The 25,936-nt window shown below is 41.3% G+C and overlaps 1 protein-coding gene across 3 annotated transcripts in view; it reads left to right on the top strand.

Moving 5' to 3' along the window:
* CD96 (CD96 molecule) overlaps window positions 1-25,936 on the top strand; it is a 268,719-nt gene that overhangs the window by 5,684 nt on the left and 237,099 nt on the right. For 2 of the 3 annotated variants that reach the window (XM_072965454.1, XM_072965456.1), the window contains exon 2: window positions 15,975-16,070. The gene's annotated coding sequence lies outside the window, so the exon portion shown is untranslated. The remainder of the gene's footprint in view (window positions 1-15,974; window positions 16,071-25,936) is intronic. The other variant, XM_072965463.1, reaches the window with a different exon arrangement.

Below are 25,936 nucleotides of genomic sequence, written 5' to 3'. Positions count from 1 at the left end.
AACTTTTTAAAAATTAAAAATGTAGCACATACTCAATGTCAAAAATTTAGAAAATAATAAAAAGCAAAAAGGGGAGGGATAAAATTTAGCTAGCCCCTCTGTTCAGAAATATCCAGGGTTAACATTTTAGTGTGCTTCCTTGGAGGCTTATGGTTCTTTGTAGTCCTGCCATAGGCTGGATGTCTGTGTCCCACCCAAGATTTATATGTTGAAGCCTAACCCGCGTTGTGATGGTAGTAGGAGGTGAGGCCCTTGGGAGGTGGTTAGGTCATAAGGGAAGAGTCCTCATGGACGGGAATAGTGTCCTTATAAAAGAGACCCCACAGAGCTCCCCCCTGCCCTTGTATGAGGACAGAATGCAGGGACAGCCATTTATGAACCAGGAAGCTGGCCCTCACCAGACACCAAATCTGCCAGTGCCTTGACCTTGAACTTCCCAGCCTCCAGAATTGTGGGAAATAAATTCTTACTGTATTTAAGCTATTCAGTCTATGATTATCTGTTATAACATCCCAAATGGACAAAGACAAGCCCCAGCTAAAATTAGGAATACTTTCCACGTAATACATCTTTTGTTCAGTGTAACACTGTATCATAAGTTATTGTGAAATAATGTGTAACTACCGTTATATTTTTGGAAATTACTTAAAATATAAGGAAGAAAAAATAATCACCTTAATTTTCATGTTAATGCTTAGTCATGATTTTTTGTCTCTTTCCCACTTTGTGCTTCATGCTTTTTCTCAAAGATCTCATTTGAGACTCGGCACTATTTTCAGGCAGCATTGTTTCTGCAGAGAGACATGACATTTTCCTCTTTAAGCGCAGGTAAAACAGCATGTGGTTCCTGCCCCGCGGACACTTCCCTCGGCATCAATTACACTAAGTGCTATTTAAGGAGGGAGGACGTGCAACCTGGAAATTAAACCATTAACACTAAATTAAGGCCATTTTGAAATGGTCAAGACACCTTTTAGACACAAATACACTTTGTTCTCTGCCTTTCTGCTTGATGCAGAGATTTGGTGAATCCAAATTACGCTGAGTTGGTCAGGTGGATATTTGAAGAAGCATGGTCACTAGGACACCTGTCCTTGCAGAGGTTTCTGCCTCTTTGTGCTAAGGCAGTGGGTGCCAGGCTGTTCAGGGTTCACAGAGAATTTACTCCTTCCCCGCAGAAAACACATTTATGGTGCATATTATTTGTACTCCTTAAGCTCTGTGTGTGTATGCATGTGTGTATGTGTATAAATGTGTGCCCGCAACCGTGAGAGTTTGTAGACACCTAGGCATTTTAAAATATATAAGCCCAAGTTGTAAGTAGTATAGAGCACATTTATAAAGGGATTTAAAGTCATAATGCTTTTTTTTTGTAGTTAAGTGTGTATTAATCTAGCTAACTGGATATTTTCTTATATTGAAGTTTCCAATATGTCACAATTTACATAGCCATCTATTTATTAATATTTACTGAGAGCCTCCACATGCTAGGCACTCTACTGGGCATTGGGACTATAACAGTGAACAAATAGACAAACTTTGTGCTCTCCCAGAATTTATGCTCCAGTGGAGGGAGGCAAAGGAAAAAGCAAACAGATAAATTGAATAGATGTTAATAGCTTCTTGGGAGAGACAAAGCGCAAGGAGAGACCATAAAGCAGGGACGTAGAGAGTGTATATGTTTGTTGATGGGTGTTAGTGGGGAAGGGGTTGGAGGGTGGCTATTTTAAGAGTGTGGTTAGGGAAGGCCTGACCATATGTCGCAAGTCATGTACATCATAAATGTGATTGCTAAGGAGGAATGTCAGTGGAGACCTACAGGACACAAGGAAGGGAGTAATGCAGCTATCTGAAAGAAGGTGATGTAGGCAGAGGGATCAGCAGGTGCAAAGGTCCTGAGGCAGATACATGCTTGATGTATTTGAGGAAAAGCAAGGAGGCCAGTGTAGCTAGAATAGGGGAAGTGAGGGAAATAATGATAAGAGGGAAAGTCAGAGAGGAATCAGGCTATGTCCTCAGCCATGGTTGTGCATTTGGTTGAATCACTGGGAGAAGGTGTTCTGGTGTGTATACATCAGAGGGCAAGAACATTGGGACCACCTTAGATTTCTGCCTATCATAGTAGGGAAACCTACAACTAGAATATACTACACATAGGAGGGGAACATTTGTGGGGAAATGTCCTTAGGCATACTCAGACCCAAGTCATCCACATTTATGTTGGAAATGAGTGAAGGGGGTAAGGGTGAGGAGGAGGGGGGTTTAACTGTGCTAACCGTGAATCACCACTGATGAAGGTGTGAGGAGTGGGAAGAGGAAGTGGCATTTGTTGAGCACGAGTGTGTGCTCCCCTGCAGGAAAGTATGAGCACTGGCATAAGTAGGGAGGGGAAGAGACAGTGAGGGGTAGTGGCTGCACAGGGAGATGGAAGATTAGGGGATCAGGAACACAGAATTATGAGTAGTCTGGAAAATGAGTTTTATCTGCTGGGGTGGTGGGGGTCGAGCCTATGAGGAAAGTGAAGTTGAAAGAATAACATCTGGGAAAAATTGTGGCCAGGACACCAGGCCAGGCCTTTCCCAAACCTCCTGTAGGTCCACTAATGCTATTCCAAGTATGGTCCATGAATTGACAGCATCAACATCCCTGGGCGCTTCTTAGACATGAAGAATCTTAGGTCCCGCCTCAGACCTCATGAATCAGAACCTGCATTTTATCAGGGTCCCCAGGTGGCTCCATGTGCATTGAAGTTTGAGAAGCACTGCTCTACCTTCTTGCTCCCAAGGATGAGACCTTTTGTTTGGACTTCTCAGGAATCTAGCAGAAGTTCTGCATGCAAGGCAGCCCCTGTGTCTCCAGCAAACTGGAGCCGATGGTCATCCAGGCTTCTGTCCTCCAAGGCACAGTTAGTTGCAGCTGTAAACGCCTGCTACATGTCACCCCTCTGGCCCTGTGCCGTCCCCTCTGGTGCTCTCACTGTCTCCCAGGTTATGTCATTCCTAGAAAAGGCTTCTTACAAGAGGCGAGCTTTAGAAAGTAATTTGAGATCCTTTGGGCTGATGGAACTTCTTACAAATATCCAACCAGAATTATGACCATTGCGAATTATGACCATTGCTGTCATAAACCCACTGAGTGCCTGTCGGGTATGAGAACTCCGGAGGCAGGACTCAGTCTGCCCAAGCTGATCAAGCAGAAAGGTTCTCCCTGAGAAGCCAGACGCTGTGAGGGAGGCCCCGGGGAGCCGGTGGGACTGGAAGGAGCCATCAGTCTTGTGAGCTGCTTCTCTAGTGCTTTAGAAATAATGAGTCTGTCCAGTGGGATGTGACTAAATGGCTTAAAGTTATCAAGCTGAGTGCCAGCCGAGGGCCCGTCCCCACTAAACAAACCTGCCAGCAGCCCCCACACAAAACCCCCCAAACATGATGAATGGTCAGGTCACCTTGGAACTCCACCAAAGCTTCTCCCTCTGCCAGGGTGATGCGTCAGGTGTCTGCCATCCTGAGATAATGATAGAAGCAGTTACGAGCTAATGGGGGTGGACCCTGGGCCAACTACAATGCCGAGTGTTTTAGTACATCTTCCCTGGTAAGCCTCACAACAATTCTAGGCAGTGGCTGCTTTCACATGTGGGGAAGTTGAGATTCAAAAAGGAAAATAATTCAGAGAGCAAGTAGCAGGTCCCGGCTCTTTCTCACCCCAAGCCCATGTTCTTATCGTGTCTCTGATATGAATTTGCCTTGGTCATCCTTTACCGACTGCAGAAATGATCCACACAGGGGCACATTCTCCTGCAGAGAGGACATCTGTAAGCATCACATTTGACAGCACAGCCCAGCCCACCAGACCTTAAAGTTGTTCTGTCCTAGAGGAGGCAATGAATAGGAAATTTATTTAAAAATTTGAAAGATCTGTAATCGTCTGTGTTCCTAGTACCCTAGCAACAATTATGTGAGGGCATGCTTCATTTAATAAATATAAGAATGACAATATCCAGCATTTTATAATATGTAATAGTTTACTCCCATGTGTTATCTTCATTTATCCTCACAATTATTTGTGGAATATGTAGAAGAGATATTTTGACAGCAAAGGACACTGAGGCTGAAAAGTGAAACCGAACTTGTCCAAAGTCAGGCCGCTAAAATGTGGTTGAAAACTCATCCCTGTGTGTCCTGACTCCACGATCTGTGCTCTTTCCCTGAGGCCATGACTGTGGCAGCAGATACGCCCGCATGTGGCGGTGGTGTCCCGATCACAGGTCACCACCGTCTTGGGGGGACGTACTGCAGGGACACAGAACCCAGGATAGTCGGCATGATACACGACAGACTCAAGTGGTCTTTAAACTTACGAGTTCCATCTGTATAGACCTAATAAGGTGTGTTCACAGAAATTATCTCGTCATACACAGCAATCTTGTGAGGTACAAGGCAACACCGAAGCCACTCCACTTGCCACAGGTGACTCTCAGGCACTTGAAATGTGGCCAGTCCAGAGTGAGATGTAAAGTGAGGCTTTAGGTGAGAAGCTTACGGGGAAAGGGTTTAACTGAACCAAACAGCAAATAGAAGCTCTAATAAGCTCTCTCATCCTTTCAGTTAAACATATGTCTAAAGTCAGATTGAAATTCCTCTTTATGTTGGTTCTGGCTGAGGTCCATTAATGAAACTCAGATTATCTTTTCTCCCCTTTGTTTCCCAGCGTTTTGTTGAGGATTTTTCTTTCTCGGAGGCCCTAAGTATTGCTGGAGACCGTCTAAATCCTCCTTTCCCTTTCCTTTTCCTCTTCTCCTACCACCTCCGCTTCCCTCTCCTCCTTGCCCTCCTTTCCTCTCCTTACATTTCCTTGCCATCTCCCCTTGCTTTCAACTGCTGGTTTCAGCTGCGTGCTTTTGCGCTGGGAGCTCTGGGCTTGGATGAGTCTGTTTTAGCACAATAGTTGTGCACAGCATTTAAGACCTGAAGTGCGCTCCTCGGAGGAGGGTGCCTCTGTCTTGATGTCTCCATCAGCGTGGCAGAAGCAGGAGTGCAGCTGTGGGGACCTGCACATTCTTGTGCTGGAGCCCAGGCTAGTGAGACAGTCTCCAGTATCAAGTGGGCATTCTTCCCAGGGATACCATCTCAGCCAAATTACAGGCTTTTCCTCTCTCAGCATTGAGTTATTATTATTTTTTAGCCTCTTGCCTCTCCTTAAATCCAACATTATCTTGTAGCCATCTGGGGAACTAAGCCTTTATTTTGCAGTTTGCAGAAAATTTTGGTAAGAGCTTGGTATAGATCTCGTAATCACTTTATAAACCAGGTTGTTAGGATGGCAAAAACTGGTGTTTTCAAACAAAAGCCAAGTAGCCAACAGATTGTGTTTGAGGAGTAGTTGGCCAGTAGGAAGTATAGTGTGGTGTGGTTTTGAGGGTAGAATTCTGTGTCTGTATTTTCTCATGCTCTATTTTTTTTAAATGTATTTATTTTTTTTAGAGCAGCTTTAGGTTCACAGCAATACTGAGCAGAAGGTTCTGAGATTTCCATTTCCCCCTCCCCACTACGTGCATAGCCTCCCCCGTCATCAGCGTGCCCGCCAGATAGTAGTTCTGTTGCAGTCGACGAACCTTCATTTATGTGTCACTATTGCCCAGAGTCCGTAGTTGTATTAGGTCACTCTTTGTGCTGTACGTTCTGTGGGCCTGGAAAAGGGTATAGAGATATATATCCACCATTATAGTATCATACAGAATATTTTCAGTGACCTAAAAATCTTCTCTGCTTTACCTCTTCATCCCTTCCTCCCCTCAACCCCAGCAACACATTGATCTTTTTTATTATCTCTGCACTTTCTGCCTTTCCCAGAATGTCATACAGTTGGAATCATACAGATTATGATTATTATTATTTTCAGATGAGCTTCTTTCACTTATTATGTCTTTTTGTGCCTTGATAGCTCATTTCTTTTTAGTGCTGAATATTTCATGGTCTGGTTATAATGCAGCTTATCCTTTCATCTACTGTAGAACATCTGGGTTGCTTCCATGTTTTGGCAATTATGAATAAAGCTGCTGTAAACGTCTGTATGCAGATTTTGGTGTGGACATACGTTTTCAACTTTGGGTAAATACTAAAGATTGCTGGAGCATATGTTTGGTTTTGTAAGAAATGATCAAACTGTCTTCCAAAGTGGCTGCTCCATTCTGCATTCCCACCAGCAACGCAGGACAGTTCCTGTTGTGCCACACCCCTGCCAGCATTCGGTGGTGTCGGTGTTCTGGACCTTGCCCTTTCTCATAGGTGTGGTGGTGTCTTGTTTTAATTTGGATTTCCCTGATGACATATGATGTGGAGCGTCTTCTCACAGGCTTATCTGACATCTGTATATTTTCTTTGGTGAGGTACCTGTTAAGGTTCTATTGTTTTAAAAAATAAAGCTTTCTCCTTAGTATACAGCAATATGTGTTTGAAACTAACCGGCAGTTTCCCATCTCATTCTATGCTTTTACAACTCAGATGAGGATGTGGCTTGCTGGGGCTTAGTTTCAGTCAAGAACCCAGAGATCCTAATATCTGTCAACATTCTTTAATCAGAAGCAAGCAGACTGTGTATCAGTCAGGGGGTTTGGTCAGTGAAAAGAAGTTGCTCCAGGTATCTGAAGTAGGAAAAGTTTGAATAAAGGGAACAGGAGTCGGCATAATTGGAGCCCGTGGTTGCGAGGCTGGGAGAGTGAAGGCAAGCAAGACTGCTGCCCAGAAATCAGGAAGGACAGGCTTACAAGAAGCCATCACCGTGGCATCAGCTGACTTCCGCGCGGAGAGGTGAGCGCCCCTCAGGAGGAAGCCTAAAAGCCTCAGGTGAAGCCCCGGCCATGTCTGTCATCTGCTGACACCACATCCTGGTCTGCAGCTGCCACTTAGGGAATAACAGGCTCTTCTCTTCTGTCCTCAGAACCTCACACAAGTGCTTCACACTGGCCGAATCTAACTGGGTCCACTGGCAGGGCATCTGGGAACTGTAGCTCTCCTCCCCACAGTACAGAGGAGAGCTTAGAAAGGTAGGAAGGGCCTGATTTTCAGCAAACGAGATCCAGCAGAGATTGTTCATTCATGAATTAGGCAATTTGTGGGGAGTACAGTCTATTCCTGCCAATCATAAGCCACCTGGCATACGGCAATGGCAAATTTTAAAATCTGAACCTAGGGTTAGCTAGGGGAAGTCACTAGATCCACCCTACATGCTTCTTCTTTGCCCCACGTAGCATTTCCAAATGTGCCTCTGGAATGAGTGTGTAGGAGCGTGCCAGGTGACTGGATTCTCATGTCCTCAGATTGCAGTGTATTTGTTTTTCCTTCACTGGAAGACCCAAGAGATGCTTCCCCCCACCCTCTTGCACTACTCCATCCCCTGACAAGTGTGCGCCTCCCACCTGGCCCTGCTCTGGGTCTAACCGTGGCTACAGTTGCTTGCAGGTGTGCCTGCAGCCAAAGGGCCAGTGTCCCTAAGCATCCAGGTCTCAGCTCTTCCCTGACAGCCCAAACACAGCCTGAGAGGGGAGGGCAGAAAGGAGTGCTGTGCCAGAGGGAAGCCTTGATAATACTCCAGTGGGGTTGGAGCAGGCGAGGTAAATATTGTCCTGCCTCCCCATTAGAGCAGAAATGAGGCAGAACGACTTGCTATTGATGGCGTGGTTGCCATGGTCCTTGCTACCTCTCCTGGCGAGTCAGCAGCACCCGGCCGGGAATAGATCTTGGAAAGATGGCTCCTATTCCGTTTTGCTCTGACACATTGGTCTCAGCTAGTTTGGGGCACATCACTGCAAACCAGTGTTCAAAAATAGAACCAGCCTCATCTAGGAGATGCTCAGAGGCCTTTTTCATAGTCTGTTACGTCATTTTGAAAAGCCCTCCGACAGATACATTCGTATAGTTGGCTGGAGGTTGGGAACGCAGGCCAGTGAAAGGAGATCTCATGAACCCCTGGATCACAGAAGCACGAAGATAGTGCCACCCTTGTTAGCCAGCAGTGGTCCAGTCACAGCTCAGAGCATCAGAATGTCATGTTTCTCTTCCAGCACACTCACACAGCACATTTCCCCCCACCCCCATGGTGACTCCATGAACTTCCACTTCCCTGTCTGACATCACCGCCGATCACTTAGAAATCCCCTGAGACACGCCATGGACTTGAATTTTATGCAAAGTGTCAAATTCTTTCTCTTACCACAAACACTATAGGACTCTTTGGATACATCTCTTGGTTAGATATTTGACTCTTCGGAATCCTAGTCAATGTAAAGAAATCAGAAATTTCATAGACAAGGATGTAATACTCTCTCACACTCCCATAATTACTGTCAACACAATCTAAGAATTTCACTGAAAAAAATACTCCTTCCATGTGCGGCCTTTTGATTCAGGAACTGACTTCACTTTCTTCATTATGTCTCCTTGGTGACTGCAGAATCACTAATTTTATGCTCTGTGCTGTACCCTGTTCCCCTCTGATTCCTGGGGACCCTTTCCTCCACACTGAGGCTCTCATGCTCCACAATCATCAGCTTCCCTCTGCCCTCCATGCCCACCCCACAGACTCCTGCCCTGTGCTTCCAAATATGCACAAGCCTCTTTGATTGGGATGTGATCTTTGAATATCCTTCTAACAATTATCCTTTTTATTTTAACCTGACTGCTTCTCAATTAAGTGATCTCTATTTATCAGTGCTTTTCCTAATCCTTTCTGCTGTTTTTATTCCTTGAAATCTAGTTTTTGCACTTGCAATTTTCCTGAAACATTATCGTTCATTCTTAAAGATCTCTAGTGACTACCTTGTTTCCAAATTCAATAGTCTTTTTTCCTGTGTCATCTCTGATGTATTTGCTACAGTCAGCTATCCTGATGCTTAGCCGTAGCTGCATAACAGACTGACCCCACACCCAATGCTGTAAAACAACCATCAGATGTTTCAGATGTTACTGCTGGCACATTTTGTGGGTTGTTAGGATTTGGCTGATAGAGGATGGGTTTCGCTGGTGGCTCTTGCTTCAGGCTGTGGCTGCTGGGTGGCTGGGCTGGACACGAAGGTCAGCCAGTGGGGCTCTCCTCCATGTTGCTCTCAGCCTCTTCCTGTGATCAGGGAGCAGGCTGGGGCAAGTTCTTCTCAGGGTAATGGCTGAGACGCAGGACGCTGATTGGAAACATGTAAGGCTTCTTAAGGCCTAGACCTGGAGCTGGCACCCTGTCCCTTCTTCCCACGTGCTCTTCCAGAAGAAGTCACGTGGGTAAACCCAGCATGAGTACATTCACTTCTGAGGAGGACATGGCAAAGGCTGGATGTAGAGAACTGAAGCCAGTCAGTCAGTTCTCTGAGACCGACTCCTATTCTGGCTTTAGTGACTCTGCACTATTCTGAGACTCACTCAGGTTTTCTGGTGACCTTTCACTGGATCCTCTACTTACAGCTTTTCAGCAATATGCTGTTTCCTGTCCTGTGCTCAACTGTTATCTGTAAGATCTTTAAATTCAGTTATTACCTCAATATTGAAGTACCTCTCAGATCTGTCCCCTAAGCCCTATTTTCTTGCTAGTTTTGGTTTGTTTCCTCTACTGAGATTTTAGTTTTTATAATTCACTATCACCTTATATTCAACAATTCTAAAAAGAATTCACATAAAAGCATCTTTTCCTCTCACTTCCTTTTGACCCTTGTCAGTGGTACCACATGACACTGGAGTTGTCATTTTTCCATCTGTATCCTTCACACTCCTTATCATGGACCACAATAGATGTTAACAAATTCTCTTAAGAAATGACTCTCCTTATCCTCCCAAGTGGCTTCTGATTTCCTTACCCTCTTCCAACATCGAGTCAAGAAGGGGCAACACATGGTGAGCCTTTCCATGGAGCTCCCTTCTCTGAAATCTTCCGGTTTCTTTGGTTTTCTTTGCATTTGAACTCCAAATCGATTTCGAATCTGTGCTATGGAAGTTATGAATATTATCCATGATCAATTTATCAATTTAGTGATCTCTGGCATAATTTGTTTTGTTCAATTTGTATACATCTACTCTCCCCAGATAGATTGTAACCCAAGGAGGCCGTGTATTGCACTGAGGAATGCAGAATTTAGAGACAGACAAACCTGGTTTGAGTTATGTTTGGCTTCTGACTACCTGTATGCCTTGAGAAAATTACTTAAACTCATTGAGCATCAGTTTTCTCATCTATAAAAATGGATTATTTACGCTAAAGAATCTCAGGAAGAAATGAAAGAGGTCATGTATGGAAAGCACTTAGCACAGAACAAGCTCTCAGTCATGCTTTGGTTTTCTTCCTATTTTCCTTTTTTCTCCTGTGACTTCCTGTTTCTGTTTCATATTACTGTGTTCTGTTTACACGTTTTCAATCATTCTCCTGAATTCTAAAGCAACTTCCTCAAATTTAGAAATCCATGTCATTTGTATCTCTTAGTTACTTGCATGTGTGGAAGGTGTAAATCCTGTGGTCTGAAGTCTTGATCTGTGAGATAAAAAAGTCTTTTCCTCCAAAGTTCCTAGGAAAGAGAGCCTGCTTGTATTAGTAGAGCCCAGGGAATTTGAGCAAACTGAAGTTTCTGTTGAATGTTCCTAGTTACCCTGTTTTGGATAACGTTTTTCCTACCCTGTTCAGGAATCCAGTCACTTTTCTCCAATAAAACATTTTCTCATAGTGTGTCTAATATTGGTCATTTCTCACTCAGTGTGATTTTTAGCCTGGGTATTTATTTTCCAGGCCCCTTCCTAGTGATTAATTAATTACATAATTAATTTTGCTGTTATCAGTGGCTTTTGTCTCCTTGCAGAAATTACATTACTCCAGGCCAGTGGTGAATTGGGTCCAAAAGATACCCAACCTCCTCACTCTGTTCCATGCTCTAGAATGTAATAGTGCTCCTTTCTTACTATCAGCAATTTAAGAAAATGCTCTTTTCCCTGTGACTTGGATGAAAGCTTCCTGTCTGGTTGGTAGTTTTGTAGCTGAAACTGAAGAGGGAAAAATAGAATTTAAAATGCTATTATTAGGATAGAACAGATAGAACACTGAAATCAAGCTAATAAGGTAAAATCCAAGAGATAAAGACCTATGTTTAGTACCAAATAAGCTTGACCTTATAATGTTACATACAACAAAAACAAAAGCAAGCAAATGAAAAACCATAACACATTGGGATTCTATGTTGGTAAAGGTACAGAGTCACTCTTTGTTAGTTGGAAATCTTAGTCCCATTTTACTAGCTGCATCTGGAATACTGAGTTAATTCTGCATGACACACTCCAGAAAGATTGCTGGCAAACGGGGAGCCATTAGAGGAGGGCAGTTAGGGAATGAAGGGTATGGAAACCCTTCATGCCAGGAGACGCAATACAGAGCTGCCCCTGAGTGTCGGGAGGTCTGCCTCTCTGGATAGACAATAGCCTTGCTTTATTCTGTCCCAGAGGACAGAACCAGCAATGGAAGGTTTGCCTTGTAAAGTACTAAGTTTCCTGAGTTTTCCTGAAGTTTCAAGCTAGAGTTCAGTGGTCACCTGAAAATGACAATGACCACTCACATTTACTCATCACCAGGCACTAGTATAAGTAAGTACTGTTGATACGTGTGTATATTTTATATATACATAGTATATATTATATAGATATAGATTAATTCTCCAACTCTAAAAGTCAGGAATTATAATTATTCCCATTTTAGAGATGAGGAGACAGAGGCTCAGAGAGTTTGTTGCACAAGATCACACAGCTGATTAGGAGCAGAGCTAAGGTTTGTATCCAGGCAGTGCAGTACCATTCTGTTTCTAAAAGGTGTTCCAGGTGGGGTTTCCATATGGGATGTGCATTTAGCTGCATGTGCTCTAAATTCCCTTTCATCCCTAAATCTTTTTCATAGACGTAGTCCTTTCCCTATAAGTAACAGTTAAAAATCTACATATGCTTCATCTGTGCTTTGAATAGTTTTGTAGATTTATTTGAATCCAGTGTATTTTAAGTGTTATCTGGAGGTAGAGCAAAAATAACATAAAAATTAGGGCATACAAATGATGTCTTCTTTCTTGGGAAGCGATGGCACATCTAAATGGGTTATAATATACCTCTCTTTTTTCTTGAATTATTCAATAAACCCTGGAGTTCTTTCTAAATCTCTGGGAGTTATTAGAGTTGGTTTGATTTATTCAGATGGGAGAATAGAAAGAAGGGACCTCAGTATTTGGTGAGCATTTTCCAGGTGCCAAGAACTGTGTCTGGTGATTTATGTATGTTTACAATAAGCTAATGAGCTAGGTGTCATTCCCATTTTATAGATGAGTAAACCACAGGTCAGAGGAATTACCCACCTAACACCACTAGTAAGTTGCAGAGAATATTTGGTGCCAAAACATGCTTTTCCAACTCTGCTATATTGCTTCTCAGTCTCAAACACTTGGAAGCCACTGTGAGTTTGGCCAAGTTCAATAACACAATGGGGAGTCAGTATATTTGTTACCTTGTTACTGTCTTTCTACACTGACATGCTCACATCCTCTCTTCTATCCAGAACTTTTGAGAAATTAGGGGAAGGAGGAGTGTCTCAGAGTCTGGACATTCAGAGGGAAGAATTTTTACATCAGGTTTGGGTGTGTGACAAAGCTTTTTGCTTTTACTGTTCACTGCTTATTCTACCATTGCCACCAGTCACAGCTAAATTTTATGTAACTCTACTAAATTTTATGCATTCTATATTCATATACACCTCAGATCTCATTCTCACAACAAATCTGTGAAGTAAATATTAATAGTCTCATTTTACAGATGAGAAATGAAGACTCACTGAGAGAAACTAGCTTTCTCAGAGTCAGAAACTGGAGTGGTGGGAAGAGAACTTAAACTCAGCTCTGCCTGACTCTAGAGTCCATGCTATTTCCACTACACAATGCTTTATTTAAAATACCTGAAGCTCCCTCCAAAAGATTAGAAAAGACCTGTACCCCAAACCAATTGCAAAATTCCATAGGTGGTCAGGAACCTATTCCTCATCTGAGGTTCCATCCAAAGATACCTTCTACTACTCAAAGTAGCCCACTGCCACTAATTTAGTATACTTGCAAGTCATAGAAATGAAACTGACTTTGTATATTAATTTTGTATTCTAAACCTTTACTGAATTTGTTTATTAGTTCTAATACATTTGTGTGTGCCTGTGTATGTGTGGAGTCTAAAGTTTTTTACATAAGAAGATCATGTCATCTATAAGTAGAAATAACTTCTTTTCCAGTTTGTATCTATTATAATTTCTTTTTCTTGACTAATTGCTGTGGCTAGGACTTCCTGTACTGTGTTAAATATAGGTAGCAAGAGTGGGTATCCTTATCTTGTTCCTGATCTTAATGGAAAAGCTTTTAGTTTTTAGCATGATGTTAGTTGTGGACTTTTCATATATGGCCTTTATCATGTTGAGATAAGCTCCTTCTGTACCTAGTTGAAAGTTTTTATCATGAAATGGTGTTGAATTTTGTCAAATGCTTTTTCTGCATCTGTTGAGATGATCGTGTGGTTTTTCTTTCTGTTAATGTGGTGTATCCTATTAATTAATTTGCATATGTTGAGCAATCCTTGCATACTAGAAAAAAACCCCCACTTGATCACTGAATGGTCCTAACCTATTAGAAATAATAAACAAATACAGTAAAATTGCAGGATGCAAAAGCAACATGAAAAAATCAATTGCCTTTCTATACACTAATAAGGAGTTCATCATTTCCAAAAAGAAAATTAAGAAAATAATCCCATTTACAATATCAAAAAGAATAAAAGACTTAGGAATAAACTCAGCCAAGGAGGTGAAAGACTCTGGCAGAAGCAGGAGAAGGGGAGAGGTGAAAGCAAAGGTGGATGGCATAGTTCGAGTGATATTCCAGGACGTAAGTCATTAGTGGTTTCACAGGCATTCATTTTATTATTATATTCTATAACGTTATATTCTTTAGTAAGTATCAAATATTGCATAATAAAAAAGAGTGAGTATAGAAAAAAGAAGTCACCTTATTGGGTCTAAGGTTGGATTAGGCCAGGGATTGACCAGCCTGACTGTACGTTGGAGCCATGTTGGGAAGGAAGAGTCAGATCTCCCGAGTCAAAATCTCAGCTATAAGTTTCATTCATGCAGGGGTATTTGAGTCATTTACTTCTGTGTCCTTGCACCTGTACCAATGCCGGAAACCTTTTGGTGACTATATGTTACATGAATGAATGCATGAATAGGACAGCAGTCCACATTTCAGTAAACTTCCCATGTGATCTACTAGTTAGTCCACTAAAAAGGACTGCCATCTTCGTCTTTTACAAGCCACAGATTCTTTCTCCTGACGAACAACTTGGGAGTCATCACACAAAAGCCCACTTCATGCATAAGGAACAAACGTGTATAATCACCTCCAAGGAAACCTTAAAGAAAGGGGATAGACACCTTGGGAGAGGTAATGTGAGATGGGCAGCCTGCAAGAGTGTGGCAGGTGGCCAGTGTACAGCCTCATGGTGGCTGAGGCCTGAGGAAGAGAGAAACGGTGGAACAGAGGAGGCTCCAGAGCCTGACCTGACAAGGGAGACACCCTCTCCTGAGCCATCACCCCATTCCTTCTCCACTGCCAGCTGACTGCCCAGCAACACTCTCTCTCGGTACCCACCTCCTCAGGACACTTTTCTGAAAGTGTCTACTCTCCTCTTTTCTTAGTAGAAACACTCAGAAAGGGGTGCTCAGCTCAGTCTACGTCACGTCAGCAAGTCATCTCTGTGTGCTGCCGAGTGGCACCATCCTGTGGGCAAGATCCAGAGTTTCTGTATTAGCTATCTATTGGTGCATAACAAATGACCCCAAAGCTTAGTGGTTTAAAAAAACAAAATATTTATTTCACAATTTCTATAGGTTAGGAGTCTGGGAAAAACTTAGCTGGGTAGCTCTAGATCAGTATCTCTCATGAAGTTACAGCCAAGCAATCAAGTCTGCAGGTTCTGAGGCTTAGCTGGGGCTGAAGGAAGCACTTCCCAGCTCAGTCCCATGGCTCTTCAATTTCTCACTACGAAGACCTCTCCACAGGGTTCTTCTCTATGGTTTCCCCCAGAGCAACCAATACGAGACCGAGAAAGAGAGAGAGAAAACCTAAGATGGAAGGTTTTGTTTTGGTTTTTGGAACAACCTAATTTTGGAAATGACACCGTCACTTTTGTTATATGCTGTTGATAACCCAGACCAACCCCGGTAAAAGGTGGGAGGGGACCATAGAGGGCGTGCGTTCCAGGAGCAGGGATCACTGGGACCATCTCTGAGGCTGGCTACCCCTTTCCCTGGATGGGCTTTCAAGTCCTTCGGGCCCTTCGGTTAAAATGCAGGTGTTTCCAGAGAGGATTAGCATATTAACAGGCCATTAGCTAATAGCCAAATGAAAAGCAGAAAATAGGTGGGCAAGTGTGTGTGGAGGGGGAACAGGAGAGGCTGTGAGGCTTTGGAGGAGGGTCAGTGGGGTAGGATCTACTATTTGTGGGAGAAAGTCTTAGCACATAAGGATAATAAAGACACCCAAGAGCAGGATCCGTGTGTAAGAGGAGGGGCAGAGTGGGAGCGGGGACCGGAGAGACCGCCCATTCACTGACGTCGCAGGCGTCACCTGCTGAGGCTGCGGCGTGCCGCGGCCTGGGGTCTGCGCTGAGATGGGGAAGAGGTGCCGCGCCTCACTGCTGCTTCATTAAATGCTGCTTCCCAGGCAGCTGGTGGAGTGTGTGCCTATATACTGTTCTCAGTTTGGTTTTTCTCTTTTTTCCTAAATTGCACATTTTAATTAACCTTCAAGCCCTTGCTGGGGCTTTGAAAGAACTTAATTGGCCTGCAGGGATTGGAACATGCAACAGTCAGAAAAAGGCTACATCTCAGTTGTTTTCACTCCGAGGACTTACAAAATTGAAATTATTGTTTTATTTCATTCTTTGAAGCCCAGAGCTACATGTGGATTCCTATTTGGAACTGGTAGAAACATCCTTGAATACTTAAGTGAGGATCCCAAGAAGATATTTAAGCTGTAATGACATGTGAGTATTTAATACTTGAATCTTTCATTCATCTTGTGTCTTTGGGTTGACTATGAGTTGAACTCCTGTTGACTTTTGTTTTGGGTTTTTTTTGGCTTCCTCATCAAGCTTGGGAAATATTTTGACCTGAATTTAATATGCAAACTTTCACAATCAGGTGGGAAATCCTCTCTTGAAATCAGAACCCCTTAAGAGATTTTCAGATCTTTTCAGTTTTGTCATACATAATACTGAGAATCACAGTGAATGTGTGGATTTTATTTTCCATATGAAACCATATGAAAAGCAACTCACTTATTGATAACCCATGATACACAGAGATCAAGGCTGGAGGTAAACACTTGTATGTCTTCAGAATAGAGGAGATAATTCTGAGGATAAAGCCACATGAGTGAGTGAGTTTACCAGTGGGGTGAGACAGGGAGAGAAGAGCAGAGAGTCAGGAGCTGGGATGCTGAGAATCTAGAGGAAAAGAAGCTGTCGAAGGTGAGGGGGAGGAGAAGGAGCCTATGAGGGAGGGGGTGCCCAAGAAAGCAGTGAGGAAAATCAAGGAGGCATCTCAAAAAAAGGAGAGTTAATCATCTTAAACGTTGCAGAAATATCAAGGAAAAAAAAAAAGAATGAAGAAAAGGCAGCTGGATATAGCAAAAATGGGAGGTGGGGGTGACTGGTTTTCTGTGCTTCACTTTAATTTTGTATTAGACGTTTACTAGGTCCTTTAATTCAGTGTGCCGGTTATCTGTTACCGGGTAAGAAACCAAGCCAGAAATTAGTAGCTTAAAACTATAGCTGAGTATTTGGTCACTATTCCGTGCATGGGCAATTTGGGCTTATGATTCTGTCCCCGTTTACAATGTGTGGGTTTTTTCCCCACACCACTGAGCAAGTCTCGGACACTAGCTGGCTGTCCTATGATTCAACTCAATTCTGACACTGTCTCCCTGGAGATAGCATTGTGTGCCACTAGTTAAGGACTCAGTTCTGTAAGGCTGCAGCCCCCTTCAGATGCCAGTCATAAGTCCAGGTTGTCACCTGTTTTCTGAGGGATGGGTTGAAGCTTTCAACGACCCCCTACTTGGGTTTGATTGATTTGCTAGAGTAGCTCACAGACCTCAGAGAAACATTTTATTTACTGAATCACAGGTTTGTTATAAAAGAGTATATAGCTCAGGAACAGGCAGCTAGAAGAGATGCATAGAGTAAGGTGTGGGGGAAGGGGCACAGAGCTTCCCTGCCCTCTCTGAAGGTGCGCCGCCCTCCCCACCGTCATGTGTTCACCAACCCGGAAGCTCTCTAAACCTCATCCTTTTGGGTTTTTCTGGAGGCTTCATTATATAGGCTTAATTGATTAAATCATTGGCCATTGGAAATTAACTCAACCTCCAGCCCTTCTCCCCTCCTGGAAGGTCAGGGGGGTGGGATCCTCTAACCAGCATGGTTGGTTCTCCTGGCACCCAGCCTCCATCCTTAAATGCAGTTCCAAAGTAACATCACTAACATAACAAATAACACCTTTGTTACTCTTATCACTTAGGAAATTCCAAGAGTTTTAGGAGCTTTTACCAGAAACATGGGGCAAGACCAAACATATATTTCTTATTATGAATCACAGTATCCTAGGACTAGACTCAGCTGGAAACTCTTTTTGCTCCTCTAGTGTTGGCTGAACTCCTTCACATGTTCTCAGAGAGTTGGTTGATGAGCTTGGGACTGAGCCATTCCTAGATGACCTCATTTGCTTGTCTGATGGTTGGTGTTGGCTCTCGATGGGGCCTCTCCACAAACTGCAAGGTGTCTTCAGGCTTAGCCTTGGTGTCACACACTGTTACTTCACCACATTCAGTTGGCCCAGCTCACATTCAAATGACGGGAAAGTTGATTCTACTTCTTGATAGGAGGAATGGCGGGCCGCATTGCGAAGAGAAGTGGACACAGGAAGGTGTCATTCGTTGGGGACATTATTGTGACAATCTGTCATATGTACCAGAATGGATAACCAGAACCTTATAAAAGGATCAGTTTTCTGATCCAGTATTATTTCATGCACATTATTATTAGCATTTTTCATGTCAGAATGCATCCTACAATGGTACCTTGCTTCTATTCAATTAGGAAAAAGTTAAGGCATAAGTGAAGTGAAGGCATAACAGATAAGTAATCAAAGGAGCCTCCAACCTTGGCTTAAATCCACGTTCCTGCTTCTTGGCCCATGGGAGACCCACCTGACTTCTTTCTTTCAAAGACACAACCACTTTCCCACTATCCATTTCCTGAATTTTTGGTGGCTGAAACTGGGTTAGAAGCAGATCTTTAAGCTTCTCTGCATGAGTCAAGGGCCTTCACTTAAGGTGTTGGGTGAGACCACTAACTTTGCAAGATTATGGAAATGAACCTATGGATCTATGAAGTGCCCCCTGTCATTGGATTTGAGCTCTTCTCCAAACTCTATTCCCTTTACCTATTTCTTTCTCCATTTTAATATTCCAAAGAATGAATGTTATGTGAACTTTATTTAGCATATGTGGATTGCAGTTGATTCAGAAGAATTTACTTATTAGTCATAACCTGGAACTGGAATATCCAGACTTGATAGGTGCCACATCTTCCATCAATATTGCTGTGAAAAGTCAGAGTTTGGTCCTTAAGGAACAGTTTCATAATCAGAAGTGGGAAGTAACTTGAAACCAACAATAAGACACAATAACAAGAGAAGCAAAAGATACAAGAGCAAAGAGAGAAGGGATCTAACCCTATTCTCAGCTCCTGCTGTGAGCCAGGCACTGAGGTAGGCATGTAATCCACGTGCTCTCACTTGGTTGCAGAGCCACTAGCAAGACAGCTACTTTGACCCAGTTTTACAGAAGAAAAACCTGCAGCTCAAAGAGGTTAATAACTCGTCTGAAGTCACACAACTAGTAATTGGTGGAGCTTGGGTTTTGACTACAGTTTGTTTGATTTCAGTGTACGTGTTCTGTCTATTTCACCAGGGTAGTAGATTCATTTTCACAAAGTAAAAACCTCATTAAGAAAATCATATTCTCCCTGTTATGCAGAGTTCTTTTGTTCTCTATTTCGTAGTTCAATTTTCATGGTCTATGAATTCTAGAATCCATGATGATTTAGAGTAAAAAGGATGCACGGTATCCTCAACTCTACAGACTGTTTAAGTTTTATTCTGACCTAGAGTGTTTCCTTTCCTCCCGTTTTAGCAGTTGGTGATTGGACATATTAAGCATGCAAATGCTGATCAGTTCATTTGGTTGATGGTCAGCTGCTTTCAGACAAAAAGAGTTGCTAAAACAGATTTACATTTTTGTCAAGGGACTTCAGTTGCCTGTTTATCCTCATCCACTACTATTCTGGAAAAGAAAGGATTCACTGCCATTACTACCTTACAGCCTCTTCTGATTTTGAAAGGAATACTTCTTAAAGGAAGACAACACAAAAACCTGGAGAATTCAATTCATATAAGTGTGAATATCTCAGAAATTTCTTTCCAATGAACAGAAAAGTTCATCTTAGGAAAACTTTAATTGATTTTGCTTATTATTGCTAGCAGTTTGGGAAACTAGCAAGGAATTATCTTTATCACTTTTGTGCCTCTTTTAGTGCTAATTCAGGCTTCTATTCAGGCTGTTTAATTGGTTCTCTGTTTCATAAAAAAAGAAAAAGAGGATACATAAATCTGGGCAGTGACTTTGTTTCTAGTTCATAAAATTGCTTAGTTTAATTACAACTGCATTTGTGTCTCATTATAATTTATGCATCTAAGATATTCACACTAAATTTTTGCTCAACTTCAGTGTGAAAACACAAGTCTTCCTATCTTTCTATCTTGTTATTTCTCCCGTGTCCCTAAAATGGTGCTTGCTGACTATGGGCTATATTGAGAGAGAGAGGAAGTATGCAGTAAAAATTAGGAATGGCATTCTATTGAGTACTTACCATGTGCCTGGTTCTGGGATAAGGCTTTCTATGCCTTAATTCATTGAACCCTTGCCTATCCCTATGGGATGGGTGCTATTACTAACCCTAAATGAAAGACAAAGGGCTTCTGGTTCAGGGAGGTTAAGACATTGGCCAAAGTCAAACAACTGCTAATGGTGGAACTGGAACTGGAATCTTGTTCTGTCTGACAATAAACTCTGTACTCTGAACTACTATACTTGCCTTCCTAGAGATTTTTCAGCTAAACCTTTAATTTGAAATGATGGTAGATTCACATGCAATTATAAGAAATAATACAGAGAAGATCCTGTATATCATTTACCTAATTTCCCCCAATGATGTCTTGCAAACTGTAATACAGCATCACAACCAGGATATTGACATTGATACAGTCAAGATACAAAGCAGTTCCATTACAGGGATTCCTCCTGCTACCCTTTTATAACCACACTCACTTCTTTTTCACCTTCATCCCTAACTCCTGGCAACTACTAATCTGCTCTCTATTTGTATAATTTTGTCTTTTCAAGAAGGCTATATAAGGGGGAGGGGATAGCTTAGTGGTAGAGTGCCTGCCTAGTATGCACAGTGTCCTGGGCTCAATCCCAGTACCTTCACTTAAAAAAATAAGTAAATAAATAAACCTGATTACCTCTTCCCCTAAGGAAAGGGGGGGCTATATAAATGGAATCATGCACTATGTAATTTTTGGGGACTAGCTTTTAAAAGTCAAAATATATAATGCCAAGTATTTTTTTCTGACCACAGTAGAATGAAAGTAGAATTCAACAGAGGAAGGAAAACTGGAAAAGCCACAATTCTGTAGGAATTAACACACTCTCAAACAGCCAGTCTGTTAAAGAAGAAATCACAGGGGAAGTTAGAAAATATCTTAAGATGAATGAAAATAAAAACACACATATCAAAATGTACGGGATACAGTGAAAGCAGTAAAAAGAAGTAAGTTGATAGTGGTAAATAAATCCATTAAAAAAGAAGAAAGATCTCAAATCAACAATCTAATTTTATACTTCAAGGAACTAGAAGAAGATGAACTAAATCCAAAGTTAGCATAATGAGGGAAATAATAAAAGTTAGAGTGTAAATTAAAAGCAGTAGGAAAATAATAGAAAAAGTTAGCAAAACTAAAAGTTGCTTTTTGAAAAGATTAATAAAATTGACAAACCCATAGCTAGATTAAGAAAAAAAGAGAAGACTCAGCTAAAATCAAAAATGAAAGAGTAGACATTATAATTGATGTCATGGGGGAAACTATGAACAATTATATGCCAACAAATTAGATAACTTAGAAGAAATGGATAAATTCCCAGAAATTTATAACCTTCCAAGAATGAATCATGAAGAAATAAAAAATCTGAACAGACCTACAATCAGTAAGGATTATGAATAAGTAATCAAAAACCTGCCAACAAAGAAAAACCCAGCATCAGATGGCTTCACTAGAGAATTCTACCAAATGTTTAAGGAACAATTAACATCAGTCTGCCTAAAATTCTTCCAAAAAATTAGAAGAGAGGGACTACTTTCAAACTCATTTTATGAGGCCAGTATTACCCTGACCCTGATACCAAAGCCAGACAAAGATACTACAAGAAAGGAAAGCTACAGACTAATATCCTTGATGAATGTTAATGTAAAAATCCTCAACAAAATAATAGCAAACCAAATTCAGTAAGACATTTAATAGATTATACTCCATGATAAAGTGGGATTTATTCCTGGAATGCAAGAATGCTGCAACATACAAAAATATATCAACGTGATATACCACATTTGCAGAATGAAGCATAAAAGCCACATGATCATTTCAAATGATGCAGAAAAAGCAATTGACAAAATTCAACCCCCTGTCATGATAAGAACACTCAACTAGGAATAGAAACTACACCAGTATAATAAAGGCCATCTCTGACAAGCCCACAGTTAATATCATTTCCAGTGGGGAAAAACTGAAAGCTTTTCCTCTAAGATCAGGAACAAGGCAAGAATGCTCACTCTCACTACTTTAGTTAACATGGTACAGGCAGTCCTAACCAGAGCAGTTAGTCTAGAAAAGGAAGTAAAAGTCATCTGAAGTGCAAAGGAAGAAGTTAAATTATCTCTGTTTGCAGATGATATACTCTTTATGTAGAAAACTCTAAAAATTCCACAAGAAACCTGTTAGAATTAATAAATGAATTCAACAAAGTTGCAGGATAAATAGAAAAGTCAGATGCATTTCTGTGTACTAACAATTAACATAAAAATTAAGAAAGCAATCCCATTTACAATACCATTTAAAAAATGCTTATGAATAAATTTAAAGTAAAAGATTTATACATTAAAAAGTGTAAAATATTGCTGAAAGAAATTAAAAGAAGATACAAATAAATGGAGGGACATCCCATGCTTATGGATTGGAAGACTTAATATTGTTAAAATGTCCATACTACCCAAAGCAGCCTATAGATTCAATGTAATCCCTGTAAAAATCTCAATGGTATTTTTTTCTGGAATTTGTATAGACTCTTGAGGGTCCCCAAATAGCCAAAACAATCTTGAAAAAGAAAAACACAGTTGGAAGTCTCACATTTCCTGATTTGAAAACCTGTTACAAAACTACAGTAATCAAAACAGTATGACATAAAGACATACATATCGACAAATGGAGCAGAATAGAGAGCCCAGAACTAACGCCCCATGCATACTGTAAAGCAGTCTTCAACAGGGGTCTTAAGTCTGCTGAAGAAGAGAACAAATGGTGTTGGGAACTGGATAGCCACATGTAAGGAAGGAAGTTGGACACTTACTTTATACAACATATAAAAATTAACTCAAAATGAATTAAACACCTACATGTAAGACCTAAAGCTGTGAAATACTTATAAGAAAATATAGAGGGGAAGTTTCATGACATTGGCTTTGGCAATGTTTTTTTTTCAGCTTTATTGAGATATATTTGACAAAATTATCAGCTCTAATGTTCTAGTTGAATAATTTATTTGAGCTTTAAATCTCAGAGAGGCTTTCTTGAAGTTAATTTTCTTCATCTCTTCCTGAAGACCTTTGTAATAAGGAATATTGAAATGTTTTAAAGATTGATTTTTTGGTTTTTGGTTTTTTTAGCTATATTGAGGTATAAGTGACAAATAAAATTGTAAGATATTTAGAGTGTACAACAGATGATTTTATATATGCATGTATTGTGAAAGGATACCCACCATTGAGTTAACTCACAAATCCATCACTTCCATATTTTGCTTTCTTTTTAGGTAAGACATTCAAGTTCTACTCTCTTAGCAGATTTCGGTTATACAATACAGTATTATCAACTACAGCTACCACATTGTACATAAGATTCTCAGACCTTATTTGTTCTGTAACTGAAAGTTTGTACCCATTTCCCAACCTCTCTCTACTTCCTTTACTCCCCAGACCCTGAAGACCACTTTTTTATTCTCTGTTTTTGTAATTTGGAATTTTTTTAAGATTCCACATGTAAGTGACACCATGTAGTATTTGTCTTTCTGCATCAGTTGATATCCTAAGAAAATTTTACATAGTTCTGTGTAAGATCAGGATATTTGGAAGTTCACATAGAAATGAAAATTTGGTTGTGACAACTTTCTTCTGTTGGCAGCATTTTAAATCATTTACCCAAGTCTCCCTCCCTCCAACTCAAATCACATTGTCGTAAGTTTCCCTGCCTATCAGCTTCATTGCTTCCCGTCATCTCCCCAGTAACTTTTTAGCACTGCTGCAAACCAGGCTGATAGATACATCCCTGTGGGCAAAATGTGAGCAGTTTTAATGTTGACGTACTAGAAAGTATATGTCCACCATCAGCATCCTCCTCACAGTGTCTCAGCAGTGGGAGTCTGTCCAGGTGATGTGCCTGCCACGCCTCCTCTCAGCAGAATCTTTATGTCCCTCCAGTGCTAAGGGAAACCTCATCTTTGTCTTCACGAATTGGGTGCAGTTCTGTCTGAAGGGAGAAGCTAGGTTAATCAACTTCTTAGCATTTATTCTAGGTCTATGAATCCATGATGTTTTTACTTATCATACTGTGGTTCAACAAAAGTTTTCATACAGTGACACTTAATATGTCTTGGCAGCTGAGCAATTTCGATAGTTATCAGACAGTGATCGTTAATGTCCCCATTCACAAAGAGAGGTACTACACTCGGTGTCCTTTGCTTTAGGAAGTGAAGTGAATACCAAGCATCCTTCCCTCTGTACTTTTCCTTCTTTCCTCTTTCCCTGCCTTCAACTAACAAACACTGAATGAACGGTTGACATTGGTGGGACAGAGAGGTAGGCTTGGGCAATAAAATGAGGTTAATACCCTTTTATGTCTTTAAAGATTCACATTCTATGATGAGAGATATTCTCAAAATAAGAGGATAAAGAGAAAAACAGGAATTTCAACTTACATAACCATAATCACAAGCTAATAATTGGAAGAGCTGAGGTTTGAACCCAATACACCTGATTCCAAAGCCTGAGTCATTTTCACTACACTGTGCCCCCTTGATACTAAGTTTAGAGGAGGGAGAAATGCCCATTTGTGAGGACAGTGACAGGAGTGTTCATGGAAGGGTCCACCTATAACTTGGACCTTGAAGGATGGCCAGGATTCTTGGTAGATGGAAGGAGCTGGATGGAGAGAGTGGAGACCATAAGAGCATATTTCTGCAATAGAAAAAGAGAATTCTGGATATGGTATGCAAATTTGTCTTCAAGTTGAAGTGCATTGTTGTTTTTGCTACTGTAACATTTCTGTGGGAGGACAAAAGGAAAGGTGATTGGGATAGGAATGTGTAGGGCTATTAATGCTGGGCTGAGAAGTTGAACTTTATTCTGTGCTCAGCCTCAAATGGGAGTTTTAGTATATCATTACACTAACAGCCCCGAGTGAATCATGACTTCTGGAATTTCAGGACTTTGTGTTGTTTTCCTCCCACTTTGATTCTGGGTTTGGCTGTGTGACCAGCTATGTGATTTTGGCCAGTGTAACCTCAGTAAAAAATGACACAAACTGGTGGGGAGGATATAGCTCAGTGGTAGAAAGTGCCCTTAGCATGCATGAGGTCCTGGTTTCAATCCCCAGTACCTCCATTAAATAAATAAATATCTAATTGCCCTGCGCAAAAAATGACACAAAAAGAGGCTTAACACATCCTTGAGTATTGGGGTGCTCTCTCTTGGAAGGCTGCTGCTTCCATGTAAGGAGCATGGGAAGATCATGTGGAAGAGAACCAAGGGGCTGCAGATCTAGTTAAATAAGGCCATTTTAGACCATCCACCTCTTGTCCAGCCACCATGGGTGATCTCAGGCAATATGAGCAAAGGAACTGGCCAGCTGAGCCCAACCCAAACTGCAGAATCATAATCATATGAAAGCTCATCAAAGGTAGGGCTTATATCCTGTGTGTATAGATAAGGAACTTCATGGTCAAATCAACCACTCTACAGCAATGAGGCAGAGCCACAGTTACCTGGACAAGGTAAGAATAGCGATTGTCAATAAGGGGGGATATACAAAGACCTCCTAACAAGCCCTTGAATTATAATGATGGATCTGTCACTTAGACAAAGATTCACTTTGCCCCAAACAATAGATTGTTGGCTATTTCAGAATCACTCTCAGGTCTGTGATCACTCAGATGTCGGGGAGATTTCATCTTGCATGTAATATCTTAATTCGAAAATACATTTTCATTGAGAGAACATAGCATTAAAATGAGCAACTTTATGATCCATTTCATTTTGCTCCTTGCAGTCTGGTTAGCAATCCACTTTAATAAGCAGGTGTCTGTGGAACTCCTGTCCGCTCATGTAAATGAGAAGGTGCACTTATCTTTATTCTTCACTGTGATTACCTTTTATTTATTTTTGAAAGCTTCCTGGATTTCAGC

Source organism: Vicugna pacos, chromosome 1 (genome assembly GCF_048564905.1).
Source record: "Vicugna pacos chromosome 1, VicPac4, whole genome shotgun sequence".
NCBI classification, from domain to species: domain Eukaryota; kingdom Metazoa; phylum Chordata; class Mammalia; order Artiodactyla; family Camelidae; genus Vicugna; species Vicugna pacos.
The sequence above is the reverse complement of the archived record's forward strand: the minus strand, read 5'-3'. Positions and strand labels throughout refer to the sequence as shown.